Source organism: Ornithodoros turicata, chromosome 5 (assembly GCF_037126465.1).
Source record: "Ornithodoros turicata isolate Travis chromosome 5, ASM3712646v1, whole genome shotgun sequence".
Classification (NCBI taxonomy): domain Eukaryota; kingdom Metazoa; phylum Arthropoda; class Arachnida; order Ixodida; family Argasidae; genus Ornithodoros; species Ornithodoros turicata.
In genome coordinates, this window is record NC_088205.1 from 47,664,864 (window position 1) to 47,682,002 (window position 17,139).

Genomic DNA, 17,139 nt, shown 5'->3' on the forward strand with positions numbered 1-17,139 from the left:
TCGTAGTAGTAGTATTTGTGTGAAGCTACGCAATTCCTGTCCTGCAAATAATTTAAACCATATGTTTAATCTGCCAACGTGATGATCCCCTGAAAAGTAATTCACACTTGGCGGGAACTACCGGTTCTGAAAACTATCCCTGACATGTCTAGCCATCAGGGAGGAAACCCAAGGGCAGCGGTGGAAAAGACACACACATGGGCTATGTTCTCACTGTGTATCAGCTGCTCTGGCTACTAAGAAGAACATGTTCCAAATTAATATAACATGGCTTGACATGATACGCCAGCGAAAGCTAACCAATAAAATTAGTAGTTAAATGTACAATACGTAAACACTTGTCATAACATGACAGTTCCCTTTCTGCATTCATGCGCTATCATTCAACCCACATAAACAATGTACTGAATTTTTTTATAGCATTACACGTCGTTTGACAGAACTTGAACAAGATTATATAGCACACGATAAAAGTAGAGTGAACATAATGTGCAGAAAAAATGGCTAGGAAGCAAGCGAGCTGGTGAAGATGATGCATGTGTAAACCCCCGAGACTAGGGAACACAAAGTGACGTGTTTGTGTCTCTCCCTTCGTGTTCCCTAGTCTTGGGGTTTTACATCATGCATAATGTGCAGCTTTCCATTCACGCTTAATGGCCGTAGCAGTAATGCATGAAGGCCACTGCTAAGTTGTGTTGAGAAACACCACTTTATGTTTGCCATGTCTAAATGAAACGTACCTGACCTGATCCAAATTAACCGTTCTGAGTCTGGAACACACAAAGAGAAAAACGCAACACACGCCACAACATTAACAGATAGGCAAATGAGATGTGGCGAGCTCCACCTTCGGACAAAGTCAAGTAATTCACCAAAAGTCAATGAGCGCCTGAAATGTAACATCTCTGACTGGTAGCAGGACGGTCCACGTTCAATTCCTGGTGCTAGCACTGACTGGCTTTTTCATGAATTATTTGTTGAAGTTTCGATGTACTTGAGAACCATTCGTCAACTATTGTATCCTCATGAGGTGATGAGGGTTTGTCATCCCAAAGAGGCTCCCTTTCTGGCATGTGTCCTTATGGATGCTCATCACTGCGAAAAAAAAGAAACAGCATTTAATGACAAGAAATGGATAGTCGTATTTACTGTATAATGATTGTGCACAACAGAAAGAAGACTTTCGCACAGAAGGCTGTACTTCTTGAGGTCGAACATCTAGTTACAAAATTCCAGAATATATGATATGTTGTAAGGTAGAGAATAAGTAGAGTTATTGAGTTGTCGAGTTGAGTTCAGGGGGGAGTACTATCCCCTTTTTATTTTATTATATATGATTGTATAATTATTTTTATGTCTGTACCAACCCTCGCTCTCTACATTACAACATGTTTTATATATTCTGGGATTTTGTAACTTCATGTTAGACATTAACAAGAGCAGCCTTGTGCACGAAAGTCTCGTCTCATTAAAATTTAGATGCTCTCAACAGTCTTCTTTCTGCTGTGAATCTCTATCGCAGCATACCTGCACATTGCTGTTCTACGGGCTGTGACTTTGCAGTAAGAGTATGGACTTTGGGTAAAAAGACTACACAGCACTGTTCAGGTATTTTTGCCTATCGAACAGTATGTATGTATGCAGTATGCACACAGTATTTGTGCACCGGGCCCACTAAAAATGTAGTGAATGTGGCATTGCCCACGGTAATGCACCAAGTTGAACACAATTATTGTAGAATCCAGGTATTTTAGCTTACGTGTCAAGCCAGTACCACATCCAGTGTGAAGTTGTGACAAATAAATAGTTTCCATTTTTCTTAGCTCTCAGAACACAGACAGTGAATTAATAAGAGTAGATGTTAACATGAATTCTGGGCTATTCTTCAATTAAAGATTCACAGATAGTAAAGGCACCTTCCTCAATGGATGTTGATGATATTGAAAATTCTAAAACATTATCAGAGGCGACATCAGCTTCAGTGTGTCAAAGGATTGTATGTCCAACAGTAATCCAGGTAACAGTAAAAAAATGTGCAAAAGACAAATTAACTGAACTAATGTAACGTAGCTTCTATATCAGACAGTGAAGCTTGTAACACCCCATCCACAGGAACCAGTGTCCAGACAGCAAAAGTGCTTGAACTGGGAGAGAATAGCTAATCGGAATGGTGACCTTTGTTTTCCACCCTGAAAGCACAGGTTGTAACTTTGAGGGCAGATTTAAAAGTGGTGTCAATATGTCTGCACGCGAGTGCACATGAAAAGTTGAACATAGGTGAATACTAAAATCACAACATCACATTGTCATAACTGTTGGTGGAGGTAGACTGCAACTAAAGTGTCAGCAATTTCCTCATGCACCAGATGCAAGCCAGATCATGCTTCACTTCCGACTTCAGCGTGCACCTGTGATAATTCAGAAGTTATTACTATACTATCAATACTATCAATACTATTGTGTTGTTAATCGTGGTTATATCAGAGTAAGCGCAGTAGGACAGCTGCACAATCGATTCATTAAGCTTGCTATTTTTTGTATCTGAACCTCGACTTACCTTTTTTGCTCTCGTTTTTTGCCTTGATCCTCCGTGGCACGTTCAAAATGTTGTGCGTCGGGCACCTCAGATTTTCATCAGACGATTTCGTGCCGATATTCCAAATTGCCTCTGGAGTCGCGCGTAACCTATGATAACATTTGTTGACGAAATCCTTGCAGTGGAAATTACCAGGCACCACTGTCAGCCAAGAGCTTCGCACTGCTTGGTCTTTTGGCAGCTTATAATAGGTAACACTTGAATGCTCCGATGAATTGTTCTAACAGCGTAGCACCGTCGCATCTTCGACAACTTCGCCGTGGCATATCACGTATCATATCGCTCCAGCCCATAAAAGGCAAGCTCAGAACAAGGAAGTGCACTTTGCAAACGACGCCGTGCCAAAAAAATATATATATATATTCACATGCTTTGTTTCCGGCTTAGCAACAACATAACAGCTGTTCGCTTATGTACGATGCACAGAGGACGAAACGAAAGAAGCCAAGCGGCCAAGCCAAGAGTCCATGCCAAGCCAAAGACAGATAAACCGAGAGCAGTGACGTCGGTGCGCAGGGTTTGCCGACGGTCTGACGGCCGGGCGTGGGAACTAAAAAAACTGTTTTCTAAAAAACTACGAACAGTTGGAGCAAGATATTTCGCACACATATTCAGTGTTCGGTACTCAACACACAGCGCGAGTATTGCTCAGTTCTGCGGCACATAAAAATCGGCATATCTGACCTTTAACGTATCCCTTTCGTGCGCAAAGGCGACAGCGTACGATGTACTAAAACTCTCTATTATCTTCATTGACCGAGAACCAATGGAAAGACGCAAACAAAAATTAGCCGCGCTTACAAAGAATGCAAACTTCGCGCGCAAGGTCGCACACGCAAAACACAGGTGTTATCCCGACAGGTCGTGCAGATTACCACCACATAATCACAAATGTGTTTGTATAGTCATTGAGTAAGGGTGCGTTCACTCGCGCCAACTTTCTCCACCAACTATGACCAACTTTTGAGTTCGAGTCGGCCGGCACGACCAATTCGAGTGGCTCCGAATCGGTCGCTGGCCGAAAACTTGGGAGAGTTGGTGGCATTCTAGCCAATCAACGTGAGGAACATTGCCACGTGACCCTCGAGGGCGTCAAGCAGTTTCGTTCCTGCAGTACTACCTGACATGGGCTTGTAGCAGCCCCAGCGCTGCCACCATCGTTATCCAGTTTCACGTGCGGGCATAACCCGCGTAGAATAACATCAGTTGGGCTCCTGCCACCAAACCAAGCGGTTGTCTCTTGCCTGAGTCCAACATTTGGTGACCCGGACAGTTCCTTTCTGGAACTTCGGCCCGTGCCCCGCCATGTCACTCGGCGACCGTCAATCTGCTCCGGCCCCTTCACCGCAGCCTTCATTGGCCGCTGCCTCCGTGAAGCTACCACCGTTCTTCGACCGCAATCCTTCGGTATGGTTCTTACAGGCCGAAGCTCAATTCCGCCTTGCCGGCATAACTTCCCAACTTACCAAATTTTATCATGTGATGTCAGCCCTTACCCCATCTGCGGCAGACGAAATCTATGACATCCTGGCGAATCCATCCCCCACTACACCTTTCAATCAACTCAAGCAGGCCCTTCTCGAGAGAACAAAGTCTTCCAGCCGTTGCCGTCTGCAGCAACTGCTCTCGCAAGAGGAGCTTGGAGATCGCCGCCCCTCTCAGTTGCTACGGCGTATGCGGCAATTGCTGGGCGACAATTCTGCTTCCCTGGATGACACCATTCTTCGTGAACTTTTTCTCCAGAGGATTCCACAAGACGTGCAAATGGTCCTAGCTACTGCGGCAGACATGTCCCTCGACCAGCTGGCAACGCTTGCCGACGCCGTTGTCGAAGTTGCAAGCCCAACATTGTCCGCGGTGTCCTCCCACCAGCCTGCTTCGGAACCCGCGCCGTTGGCATCGTGCTCGCACCCACAAGCCACCATCGATGACCTCTGCCGCGAGTTCCGTACCCTCGCGTCGCTCATAGCCGCCTCCCATGCGCCTTCTACATCACGACGCGATTCCAGCCGGCGACGTCAAGGTCGAGCTCACCACAGTCCAAGACGTTCCCGTTCCCGGTCAGCCACCAGAGACCAGAGCCCCCCCCCCCCCCATTTGCTGGTACCATCGTCGATTCGGTGCCGAGGCACACCATTGCCTCCTTCCTTGCTCATGGCACCAGGGAAACCAGCCAGCGGATCATTGATGGCTACCAATGGTCCAAGCACTTCTCCCGGTCGCCTATTATACGTCCGCGAACAAGCGTCAGCTCGCCGTTATTTAATTGATACCGGGGCTGAGGTGAGCGTGATCCCCGCGAGCCGCTGCGAAAGGCGGCAACAACCTCTCTACTCCCTCACAGCCATCAACGGATCGAAAATCCCGGTTTATGCCCAGCGGTCGCTGACGCTCAATCTTGGCCTCCGACGAGCCTTCCGGTGGATCTTCCTGGTAGCTGACGTCTCTCAGCCTATTATTGGCGCAGATTTCCTTACCTATTTCCACCTCCTAATGGATATGCGTCGTCGAAAGCTCATCGACTCATCCACGAGCCTCACCATCTCGGGCATTCGATCTTGCTTCCCATCATACAAAGCGCCTTCTACCAGGACGCAGGCAACCCCTTCCTCGCCATATTGAAGGACTTTCCTGAACTCACTCGTCCGCCTGACTGGTCCCAGCCGGTAAAGCATAATGTGGTCCACCACATTGAAACCAAGGATCCCCCGGTCTTCACACGCCCACGCCGTCTTCCTCCAGAGAAACTCAAGATCGCGCGTGAAGAGTTCACCCACCTGCTGGAATTGGGAATAATCCGCCCATCTTCCAGCAGTTGGGCATCCGCGCTGCACATGGTGCCGAAGAAGACCGGCGACTGGCGGTCGTGGCGACCTTGCGGAGATTATAGAGCCTTAAACCGCGTCACAATCCCGGACCAGTACCCCATCCCTCATGTGCACGATTTTACTGCAAGCCTCCACGGCGCTACCACCTTTTCCAAGCTGGACCTGGTGCGTGCGTACCACCAAATACCTGTTGCCGAAGCGGACATACCAAAGACCGCCATAACGACGCCATTTGGGTTATTCGAATTCCCTCGAATGCCCTTTGGTCTCCGGAACGCTGCCCAGTCGTTCCAGCGATTCATTGATTGTTATTCGCGGCCTCCTGAATGTACTAGCTTACATCGATGACGTACTCGTGGCTAGTCCATCACCCGAGCAGCATGCCGCCGATCTGCGCCAGCTTTTCTCCCGCCGTTCCGACTTCGGCATAATAATCAACGTCATTAAAAGTAAATTCGGCGTTTCCTCCTTGGATTTTCTAGGCCATCATACCTCCTCCGCCGGCATTTCTCCCCTTCCTTCTAAAGTCCGAGCCATCACCGACTTCCCGAAGCCTTCCAACATCCACCAACTCCGCACCTTCTTGGGATTAACCAACTTTTATCGCCGTTTCATCCCTCATTGTGCCGAGATCCTGCGCCCGCTCGAGCTCTTTCTGTCTCCCAAGAGCAGTCCTTCCAAATCTCTGCTCCGGACAGCAGAAGCCTCGGTAGCGTTTGGCAAGATCAAAGATCGCTGGCCCAAGCTACCTTACTTGCCCACCCAAGACCAGGTGCCCCAACATCCTTAATGGTCGACGCCTCCTCAACTGCTGTCGGCGCTGTGCTCCAACAGAAGATGTCGGACGACTCAGACACTTGGCAGCCTCTCGGGTTTTTCTCCCGCAAGTTGCGCCCTCCCGAAAGGCGTTACAGCACCTTCAGTCGGGAGCTGCTTTCGATCTACCTCACCGTGAGGCACTTCCGACACTTTCTCGAGGGCCGGACCTTTTTGATCTACACGGACCATAAGCCACTGGCTTATGCGTTCCGGTCCTCGGGTGCTAATTATACGTCACGTAAGCAGCGTCATCTCGCGTTCGTGTAGGAGTTTTCAACAGACATTTGCCACGTCTCCGGCCACCTCAATCCCGTCGCAGACGCCCTGAGCCGCGTAGACATTTCAGCCATTGCCTCCTCACCGGTCTCCCCGGAACGACTGGCCGAACTTCAGTCTACCGACGAGGAAATAGACTCCTTCCGCACGTCTCCTTCCACCGGCCTTCGCCTAGAAGACGTGCCCATCGCCGGCTCCCGCAGCACTCTCTGCTGCGATATGTCATCCGGCTCTCCTCGTCCATTCTTACCCCAGTCCGTACGCCGTCAAATGTCCGACCACCTTCACTCCACTGCACACTCTGGCATCCGGGCCTCACAGCAGCTTGTCGCTGCCCGCTACGTATGGCCCGGAATGCGTAGCGACATCGCGCACTGGGTGCGCTCCTGCGTTCCGTGCCAACGGTCCAAAGTCACCCGTCATTCCACTACTCCACCCGGAATATTTCTTGAACCAGATACGCGCTTTGCTCGCGTCCACCTCGACATCGTCGGCCCCCTGCCTCCATCTCGGGGATTCCGGTCTCTGCTGACGATGATCGACAGATTTTCCCGATGGCCAGAAGCCTTGCCCATCACAGATATCTCCGCTCCTACAGTGGCCGCCGCTTTCGTCGAGAACTGGGTCGCTCGATTTGGCACTTCCTCTACTATTACGACGGACAGAGGAGTCCAAGCTCTTTTCCGAACTGGCCGTCCTGCTCGGCGGACACAAGACCAGAACCACCGCCGATCACCCCGCTGCGAACGGCACGGTAGAGCGGCTGCATCACAGTCTCAAGACCGCCCTCAAAGCTGCCGCCACCTCTACCTGGACAAAAGCGCTCCCGCTGGTGCTCCTTTCATTACGCTCCACAGTGAAGCAGGACCTGCGCTGCACGCCCGCAGAAATTGTTTACGGGACGACCCTTCGTATCCCCGGCGCCTTCTTCCCGCCTTCGTCCCCAGCGTGTCCCACTGACATGTCGTCTTACGTCGACCGTCTACGGTCCGCACTCGGCCACCTCCAGTCTCATCCTCCCCGGTCTTGCTCACGCGCACCTTTTCAGCACCCTCTCCTGCAGACGACCTCTCACGTTTTTGTGCGTCACGACGGGGTGCGCAAGCCTCTTCACCCTCCATATGACGGACCTTATCTGGTCACGCATCGTGGTCCCAAGCACTCCACCCTGCAAATCGCCGGTCGCACGGAAACCGTATCCGTGGACCGGTTAAAGCCGGCATTCCTGGACGACGAAGCCTACCGTCCCTCCTCAGTAACACCGGCCGTGCCGCCTCATTCTTCAGCTTCGGCCATACCTTCTACGCCCACCACTCACTGTCGCTTGCCTCCACGTCGGGTCCGCTAGGCTGCCCCTCTCCGCACCGTTCATCTCATCAACTGCTCTGCTGAGGGGAGAGCCATGTAGCAGCCCCAGCGCTGCCACCATCGTCATCCAGTTTCACGTGCGGGCATAACCCGCGTAGAATAAAATCAGTTGGGCTCCTGCCACCAAACCAAGCGGTTGTCTCTTGCCTGAGTCCAACAGGCTCAAATCCTACAGAGGTACTTGAGAATTGTTTTTCTCTTTTTTTTCTTATTTTCCTAGCGTCATATAAACATATCAATAGGCATTTTTTGGAGGTACTGGTGATCTTCTGGCGAAATAAAGTGACTTCATTTTGAATAATGACAGTTGAAAAAAAAGTCACCAGTAGTTAGATTGGAGCCCATACACTCGGATTGCCGAAAGGTTGCTTGTGCGTGGAGTTACCGAGTTAGTATGTGTAAACGCGGGCACAGCACAGTCTAAGACAGTTGGTCATAAGACATTGGTTCGAGTTGGTGCAGAAAGTTGGCCCGTGTGAACGCACCCTTACGCACCTGTGTGAAACACAAATGTAGGAGGGTAGTTTCATTTCAAATCGAACAACGTGTGAAAGTCGTATTTTTTAATTCGCCCAGAAAAAATATATGTTAGAGGACAGCTCAAACGACGCAAATCGCGCCACGTGCGACGCTCGTGCGTGTAGTAGTTTCCGCGTAGGAGAGGGGGAAAGTCTGACGCTGCTTGAGCACGCTTTCTTCTGGACCGACTTTGACGGGATCTAGCACCGCTAATTTTATGTCTAGGAACTGGAGGTTTTTTGTGATTATAGGCTGCACCATAGACACTGTCGACAGTCACCCACAGAACTATGAGAGTGACAAATTTTCTGTTAAAAAATGCCAAACATGGCGTAAACGTTCAAAAAGGCCAAACTTTGTTACCAATTTGCTTCATGACGGAACCTCTGAGAACATCGAGCTTAGCGCCATTCGATAGGACATTGAAAGAGCTTTCGTGCTGTATAAAGCTCATTTTTCTCAACCCAGTTATTTCTGTGTTATTAGCTTGAGAATCACACATAGTAGGCGAAAATTGCCAATGTTGCATCTCAGTTTTCTCAAAGATGCCATCTTCGATTTCCTTCATTATTTTTCAAAAGGTGGCGTCATGTCTCTACTTTAGACGCCAAGTGAGACAATATTTTATTTTTGCCTGAGAGACGCGCAGCAATTTTTTTGTCAGGCAGGGTGCACGAGGCTGCGGCCTTGCGCGCCCCACCCACGAGCACGCGACTTTCAGCCTCTTCTTTTGCTACAGGTGTCCCGCTGACGGAGAAATCAATGACAACACTGCGTGAGCTTGTTGTAGTGTCCCCAGAGCATCACTTTACGTTTACCCAATGGCCTCCCAGTTCCGTCAGGCTCATTCAAACCGTGGGAGAGTACATGAATTGCCTGTGCGCCCTTGACGAGAAGCCCCAGTTCGACGAACATACCGACAAAGCAGTGAGAAGAAACGAAGCACTTCGTAGACATCTTTATCCACTGGTAACATCTTAGCTTTTGTTTCAGGTTGCCACCAGTCCCCCAGCAAGTGTGAAAGTCACATCCTTTTCATTGGTAAAAGAACGAAGAACGGAAGTTTCGAACAACGTAAAATGTGCCCATTGCGAGTTCCCTGCAGGTGGTGGCTGCCACCATTGGACTAGCATCATCCGATAGCTTTACACATGTCCTTTCACATGATATAAAGTGAATGGGTTCAAGCGCATGGATGCCAGAAGGACTACTGAAGACCACACCGAGGGTTTAAGGTACCTACAGCTACGGGAAACGAGGGATTTTAGTTGTGCGTTGTTCTGTCGGAAATTTTGATTCCCACGGTGACACTGACATATCTCGGTGAGGGTGAACGTGTTATACTTGAGAGCAGCAACAGTCATCACAGCGGTCTTACGGGTTTTGCACCACTCGTCGTGGTTCCGAAATAACGCTACGGAGCATAAAACTAATTAAAGAGAGCATGCACACCTTCGGAACTATCACTTATTGCGCCCAAGTTAAGAGGCGACTGCAACCACACGACCACAAATTTGTATTCTCAGGTGTTGTAACTTTCTGTCCCCTGTGGCCGTAGTTCTGCCTTCTTAATATTAACTCGCACGACAGCCTCATAGCGTGCGTACGTGCATTGCCTCAAGCACATGTGCGGGAGAATAGTGAATATGCGCACGTGCGTATACGCACACGTCGTGCGTGCGACTCCCATGAAAGTACGTATTAGCAAGTTCAAGTCGCCCACGAAAGTATTGTCCTGCGTCTTCAAAGGAAAAAAATAAACATACGTACCATAAGTGCAAAATAAGTACATAATGCAACATCTGGGCATTAAATTACAAAGCAAAGACTACGAAGCAAAACGCGTTCGCAAACATACGAAGAGCGCCTTTGTGTGGAAAAATCGCTCCGCGGAAAGGTAGCCCTACGTCTCAATCAAAAAGAGAAAAGGTACTTTACCAGCAGCGCAAAGTACGGGCACAATTCTGCCCCTGTGGAATAAATCGTGAAAAATATACCGGCTTTTTAGAAATAATTAAGATCGAAGATGCAAAATTTTCGCGTACCACTCGTGGTTTTGCGATACTAGGCGGACAAAGAATGCGCTTGAACCCAGTCACTTTATATCATGTGAAAGGTCATGTCTAAAGCTATCGGATGATGCTAATCCAATGGTAGCAGCCACCACCTGCAGGGGTCTCGCAATGGGCACATTTTACGTTTTTCGAAACTTTCGGTTTTCGTTCTTTTACCGATGAAAAGGATGTGCCTTTCACACTGCCTGAGGGACCGGCGGCAACCTGAAACAAAAGCTAATGTTACCAGTGGATAAAGATCTCTACGAAGCGCTTCGTTTCTTCTCACTGCTTGTCGGTATGTTCGTCGAACTGGGGCTTCTCGTCAAGGGCGCACAGGCAACTCATGTACTCTCCCACGGTTTGAATGAGCCTGACGGAACTGGGAGGCCATTGGGTAAACGTAAAGTGATGCTCTGGGGACACTACAACAAGCTCACGCAGTGTGGTAATTGATTTCTCCGTTAGCGGGACACCTGTAGCAAAGAAGAGGTTGAAAGTCGCGTGCTCGTGGGTGGGGCGCGCAAGGCCGCAGCCTCTTCACCCTGCCTGACAAAAAAAATCACTGCGCGTCTCTCAGGCAAAAATAAAAGATTGTCTCACTTGACGTCTAAAGTAGAGACATGACGCCACCTTTTGAAAAATAATCAAGGAAATCGAAGATGGCATTTTTGAGAAAATTGAGATGCAACATTGGCAATTTTCGCCTACCATGGGTGATTCTCAAGTTAATAACACAGAAACAACTGGGCTGAGAAAAATGAATTCTATACAGCACAAAAGCTCTTTCAACGTCCTATCGAATGGCCCTAAGCTCGATGTTCTCAGACGTTCCGTCATGAAGAAAATTGGTAACAAAGTTTGGTCTGTTTGAACGTTTACGCCAAGTTTGTCATTTTTTAACAGAAAATCTGTGGCGCTCAGAGTTCTGTGGGTGGCTGTCGACAGTGTCTATCGTGCAGCCTATAATCACAAAAATCCTCCAGTTCCTAGATATAAAGTCCGCGGTGCTAGATCCCGTCAAAGTCTGTCCAGAAGAAAGCGCGCACAAGCAGCCTCCGACTTTCCCCCTCTCCTACGCGGAAACTACTCTACGCACGAGCGTCGCACGTGGCGCGATTTGCGTCGTTTGAACTGTCCTCTAACATATATTTTTTCAGGGCGAATTAAAAAATACGACTTTCACACGTTGTTCGATTTAAAATGAAACTACCCAGGAGCAATTTGCCGGGGAACAGATACTATTATAATGCACTGCGACTTCGCACATTATAAGGTCCTCTTCGTCTAACAAGCGACTATATGACTTTAGTGAGGCTTCTTTGCCCATCGTAGAAACGGGGAAATCCCGCCGCAAGTGACAACGTTTCGGATTAGCATACAACAGTGTTGCCGACTTTGTTTTCTACTCAAATTACTCCTCAAAAACGATGATACTGTCTCGCCGAAAAATTATTGTTATGTCATGTAGTTAACTGGTGTACCCTGGGTGGTAAATAAATAATCTTGTCCACCAAAAGATGGCGCCGCAAGCGAGGAGGTAGGCAGTCCATCTGTATTTTTCAGCAAGAGGGCGCTGCAGCAGGGGTGGTGACGGAGTCGTTTATTGGGAGAATTTTGGCCATTGGCCTATTTCAAAGCTCGTCATTTTACACCACACGACGGGCTGCGCCACGGCCAAAGCCGCCATTTTGGAGCGGAGAGCCTTGAAATCTCCCCGTGCCGCTGCGGCTCGCCTATCATGCCGGCCAAGTGGACGGAGCGATGACGTTCTGACGTCACGCCGAGCCACCATCTCTGGGCGGCAAAAGATCAAAGAATGCCAACATCTCATCATAAACGACTCTGGGTGGTAACAGAGCCAGTAACCATCTGTTTAAACCTTTCTGTAAGAGTGTACCTTCCAAAAGCGGGCGCCTGCCCTCAGTTTCATTTACCTTCCGACCTTTACAGACTCCTGCACCGACAGCTATACAGGGTACGTGTTTCACCTAAAGTGATACAAAATTCTAACTGGCGACGTACTCGCCGGAGGATTGTAGGATTTTCGGCAATTTGGACAATTTTTAATTGAGGGAAATTTATTGTTTTCAATTGAACTTTGAAAATTGCCAAGCGAACATCACTTCCTTTTTACAGAACTATAAAGTCCTCCACAGATAACCACAGACCAAACAAAAACTGTGCACAGCATCGCAACAGAAATAGTCGAAACAAATTAGTAAAAATTCCGCTTTAGCCCTACCTGCTTGATTGTCGCAAAGAAAAGCGCACGGAAGGTGCGTGGAGAGGAGGAAGTGTTCCCGCCTCTTGCTTTGTTTCCCTGCTTTGACCTTGATGCTGGTGACATCCATCTTATCATAAAGAAAACAAAACAACCGTCTTATCACTAAAGCATTTCAATCTCTATAGACGATATGCAAAACGCAGCGCCCTCTCGTAGCGCGCACGAAAACCTTCGGAATTCCGCCATGTCTGAGGCTCTCTCCCCGACCCGAGTCATACACACGACTCACGTCCAGCTGTTCTATCGCGCATCTTGCCGCACACACGTGCTGTTTCACTATGTTATTCACATGGTGAGACGAGGGGCCGGGTTCAAAAGGGAATGCAAGCAAGGTAAGAGTGCTTCTGGATTCCTTGTTGCATTGGAGCGCTGTCATTTCGATTTTGGGAGAGAGACTTACGTTAACCTAGTGCAAACCTGCTCTTTAATGCCATACTATGACATATTTAAACAGTTCAGTACAGTCCATTTAAGCACTATTTAGTGCACTGTATACAGGATAAACATTTGGCACAAAATAAAAGCTTAGTACGGTTGTGGAGTATCGATGGTCAATTATCCTAAAACTATCTATGTTTCAGGATACCATCGGTGACTGATCGATAGTTTTGCATCACTACGTGTTCCCTTGGTAGTTTTCTCTCTAGCTTCTTCTTCTTGAATGCGAAGACTGATGGCACAGCAAATTCATAGATGCCCCATTCCATTTGGCACGTTTGCGTCAAAATCAGTCTCTTTGAAGTGCCGTGAACACACCTTTGCTGTGTCAGCATTGAACTTCGTGTTTTCTCTTGATCTCTAGTAGCCATATCCGTCCCAGGGAAGGTGTTGAAGGTGACTGTAAGGCGAACATGAAGTGTCCTTGCACTAAATGATTGAAACAGTCTGAGCGGCCCATCTAAGGAGGACTATCTGTCTGGTTAACACTAAACAGTCACGTGAAATGCAGTGCAACCATCCGTGACAATTTGCGGTAGATGCTCAAATAAAGAAAACTCAGATTCACCGAGCTGAGAAAGGCCAGTGCGCAACGGTGAGCGTCACAGCGGGTTTCATAGCAACAACTACAATCGTACTTATCCTTTATCTTGTACCAAATGTTTCTGCTGTATAAAGTGCACTACCAACTTCTCAAATGAGCCCTTTTAAACTGTATAAATTTCTCTTGGGATGGGATAACAAAGCATCGTTGCACTAGGTTAACGTAATTTTCTTGACCAAGCTTTGTCACAGCGCTCAATGCTTTGAGTGCAATAAGGAATACAGACATTTGAGGCTCTCCTACCTGGTTTACATTCTCCTTTGAAAGCCGTCTCATCACACAAATAAGATAGTGAACCAGCATATTTGAGAAGCAGGACACGCAAAAGAACTGTTGTATGACAGTCGTTTGCATTGCTCGGGCCGGGGAAGACGCCCCAGACATGGCGGAATGCCGGTAGGTTCCCGGGAGTGCTACGAGATGGCGCTAGGTTTTGTATACAGTCTATTGTGAAGGGGCTCATTATATCATTCCCCGCAGCACCACAAGCAATGGGGTAGAGTATCGCCCCTGGCGATTAAACTCCCCATTCATCATCTCACAATAAAGTTGTTGTTGCTTGTTGATATGTCAGCTTTGGATTATTGACATCATTGTCTCCATATACGCGATTTTATCTCTCATACGTCAGAGTCGGCGCCTCAGTTGTCGCATCCACATATGCATTTGATACGCACATGTGGTACCATACAAACATACATCAATGTACTTTTACAGTACACCGCAGAAGCCATAGGCGCCAAGTTTTCATTTTGCCGGCGCCCGGGTGGGGGGGGGGGGGGGGCGCAGCGGGCTTCGGTCCAAGAGCGAACGCAAAGTGTGTATGTGTGTGGGGGGAGTGACCCCCACCGGACTTCCATCTTGTAGGGCGACTTTTACGCCTTTACTTTTGCCATGCGCGGCATTTCTAACTACTGCGCAGGCAGAATTTTCTTGGATACGTTTTCTAGTATTTTTGTTACGCGCTTTGAGTACACTCATTCCAAACCTCGTAGTGATCTGTCTGATTGACATGGGCCAAAGAATAGATGTAATTGTTGTAGGTAGGTTGTAGCAACTGTCCCTAGAAAGACTAGAGACTGTTGTATGTGCGCCTCGCAATTTGTATTCCATTTCTACACTGAAATCACGAGTGAAACGAAATGAGATTGGGAACAATATCTACGGCGTGGTGAAAAATGTGTTCCTTCGCAACGCGGTCCGTCCTATGAACTCGTCTGCAATGGCATCAAGGTTTAATTTGCGGGCCACAGTGTGTGGTTCCAGTGGATTCCGGGCCACGTTGGTATCTTAGGGAATGCCATCGCCGATTCTGCGGCCAGGTCTGCTCGTGCTGTTGGGCCTGTCACTTCTGTCCAACTTACCCAGTCTGCCTGTCAGCTAGCCATTCGCCGATACTGCAGAAATAGCTCTCAGGCCTTCTTTCAAGACGCTGCCAGGACCAACCCTTTTCTGCACTCGATTGACCCTACGATGACCCACACACTGGTAGGCCGCTACCCCAGGGAGGAAGAGTCCCTGCTTCATAGGCTGCGATTGAATGTGGCGCGGACTCCACTGCTCCTCTTTAAGATGGGCCACCTTTCGTCGCCCAACTGCCCCACCTGTCATGTTGAAGGAGACATCCCGCACTTACTCCTCTACTGCACTCGTTACCACCAACATCGTCTCCTCCTACGGTCGCGCATCGCTCGCCTGACGGTTTCGGACTTATCTCTAGCTACGCTGCTCGGCCCCACACAATACAGTCAGGTGACAAAGGCACTTGCCCAGTTTCTGCGGTCCTGTGGCCTCCTGGGTGAACTGTGACCAGTTTCATGTTTGTTTTCCTCTGTGTTCTTTTGTTTTTCTTCTTATTTATTTGTTTTTCTTTCTCTTTGTTTTTCTTTTTGTTTGCCTTTATTTTTCCCCTTTTTTCCTGGGAATAGCAAGCCGCCATACCGGTGGCTAACCTTTCCCTCTTATTTTTTTATATATAATAAACATATCCCCCCCCCCCCCTGTCAATGTGTGCCATATGCTGCCACATAGCTGGTAGGCATCTATCAACTACCGATGACTGCACGGTGTCGAATACCTCGTAGTAGCGCTGTCGATACATGTTTTCCGCTGACTGGAACGCGTGAGCGTCCCATCCCTCATCATGTCGCCGTGGTACCTTTCTTTGCCTTGGAACCGGAACACATGGCTATTCAGCGTGGAACCTCTTCGCCTCCCTTTACGTTTCCTTCCAGAAGCGCGAGAAGTCGTGCCTATGTTCAATAATATTCCCTTTGACATTTTTCACCATTTGTTCTGCTTGGTCAAATTTCAATCCCGGTTTTTGTAAAGCTGAGCTCACTGTCACTAGTGTCGAGAAGACGAGGGTCAGGAGCCTGAGCATAAAAAACGTCTCGAAACTTGATAATACCTTCGCAAACATTATCCCCAACATCATGAACATCACTTTGTGCTGAGCAGGTTGCTCCGCAGGCCCAATTTATTTTTCATATTAACAATGAGCTCTTTTAACTGTTCCGAATTAGCGAAACGAAGTAACGGGGACCACGACTGCTCGCCTTCTTGCCCAACGAAAACCAACAAGTGAATTTATTCTCATGATCACGCGCCCTGCTCAGTTCTTCCTTCTCCTTTTGCAACATCCTCCCGCGCCGCCGATGACTTTATATCCGCTTCCAGGCGTTGCAGCAACTGTACCGGGCGCCGAATTTGCGATCCGTTCGCCAGTGTCAGCTCACCGGCACGGACTACTCCGTCGCGTCCCAATATCAGCCGATGGACACGCCTGAGCTTCCAGAACATTCGTCGCGCTCCTGTGTCGCGTATAACGACGTCTCCAATCTTGAGCTTTGTGTCTGGTTTACACTTACCAAGGTGAGCGGACCGGAGCTGTAGGAGGTACTCCTTACGCCACCTTGACCTGAACTGCATGCGTATCTGTTCTTGGGTCCTGAAATACCGGCGCAGTTCCGCAGCGTTCTGCGGCGTGGTGGCTGCGGTGTAGCTTGGAAGTGCTGTTGATCTTTTCCCAATGAGAAAGTGCGACGGCATGAGAGGGTCCAGGTCGTATACGTCCGAAGAAATGTGCGTCAATGAGCGGCAATTAATGATACTTTCTATGTCACACAGCGCAGTAACCAGACCTTCGAAGTCCAGTCGACGCCTTCCTGGACACCGCTTCAGAGCTTTTGACGATGAACTTCCAACGAATTAGATGATTGGCGGCGAAGTTCTGCACACCAGGTGACGAGAGGACTCCTAGAAGACGGGACAGTTGTGGAAGGTCCTAGCGTTATCGGACATGATGACAGAGGGTAGACCACGTCGTGCGATGAATCTGCGGAATGCTG

The 17,139-nt window shown here is 48.7% G+C and overlaps 1 protein-coding gene and 1 pseudogene across 2 annotated transcripts in view; both read left to right on the top strand.

The window, feature by feature from the left end:
* LOC135395988 (ABC transporter G family member 20-like) overlaps window positions 1–17,139 on the top strand; it is a 255,295-nt gene that overhangs the window by 91,361 nt on the left and 146,795 nt on the right. The gene's annotated exons all lie outside the window — the stretch shown is intronic.
* LOC135395165 (uncharacterized) lies at window positions 3,902–4,784 on the top strand (annotated as a pseudogene).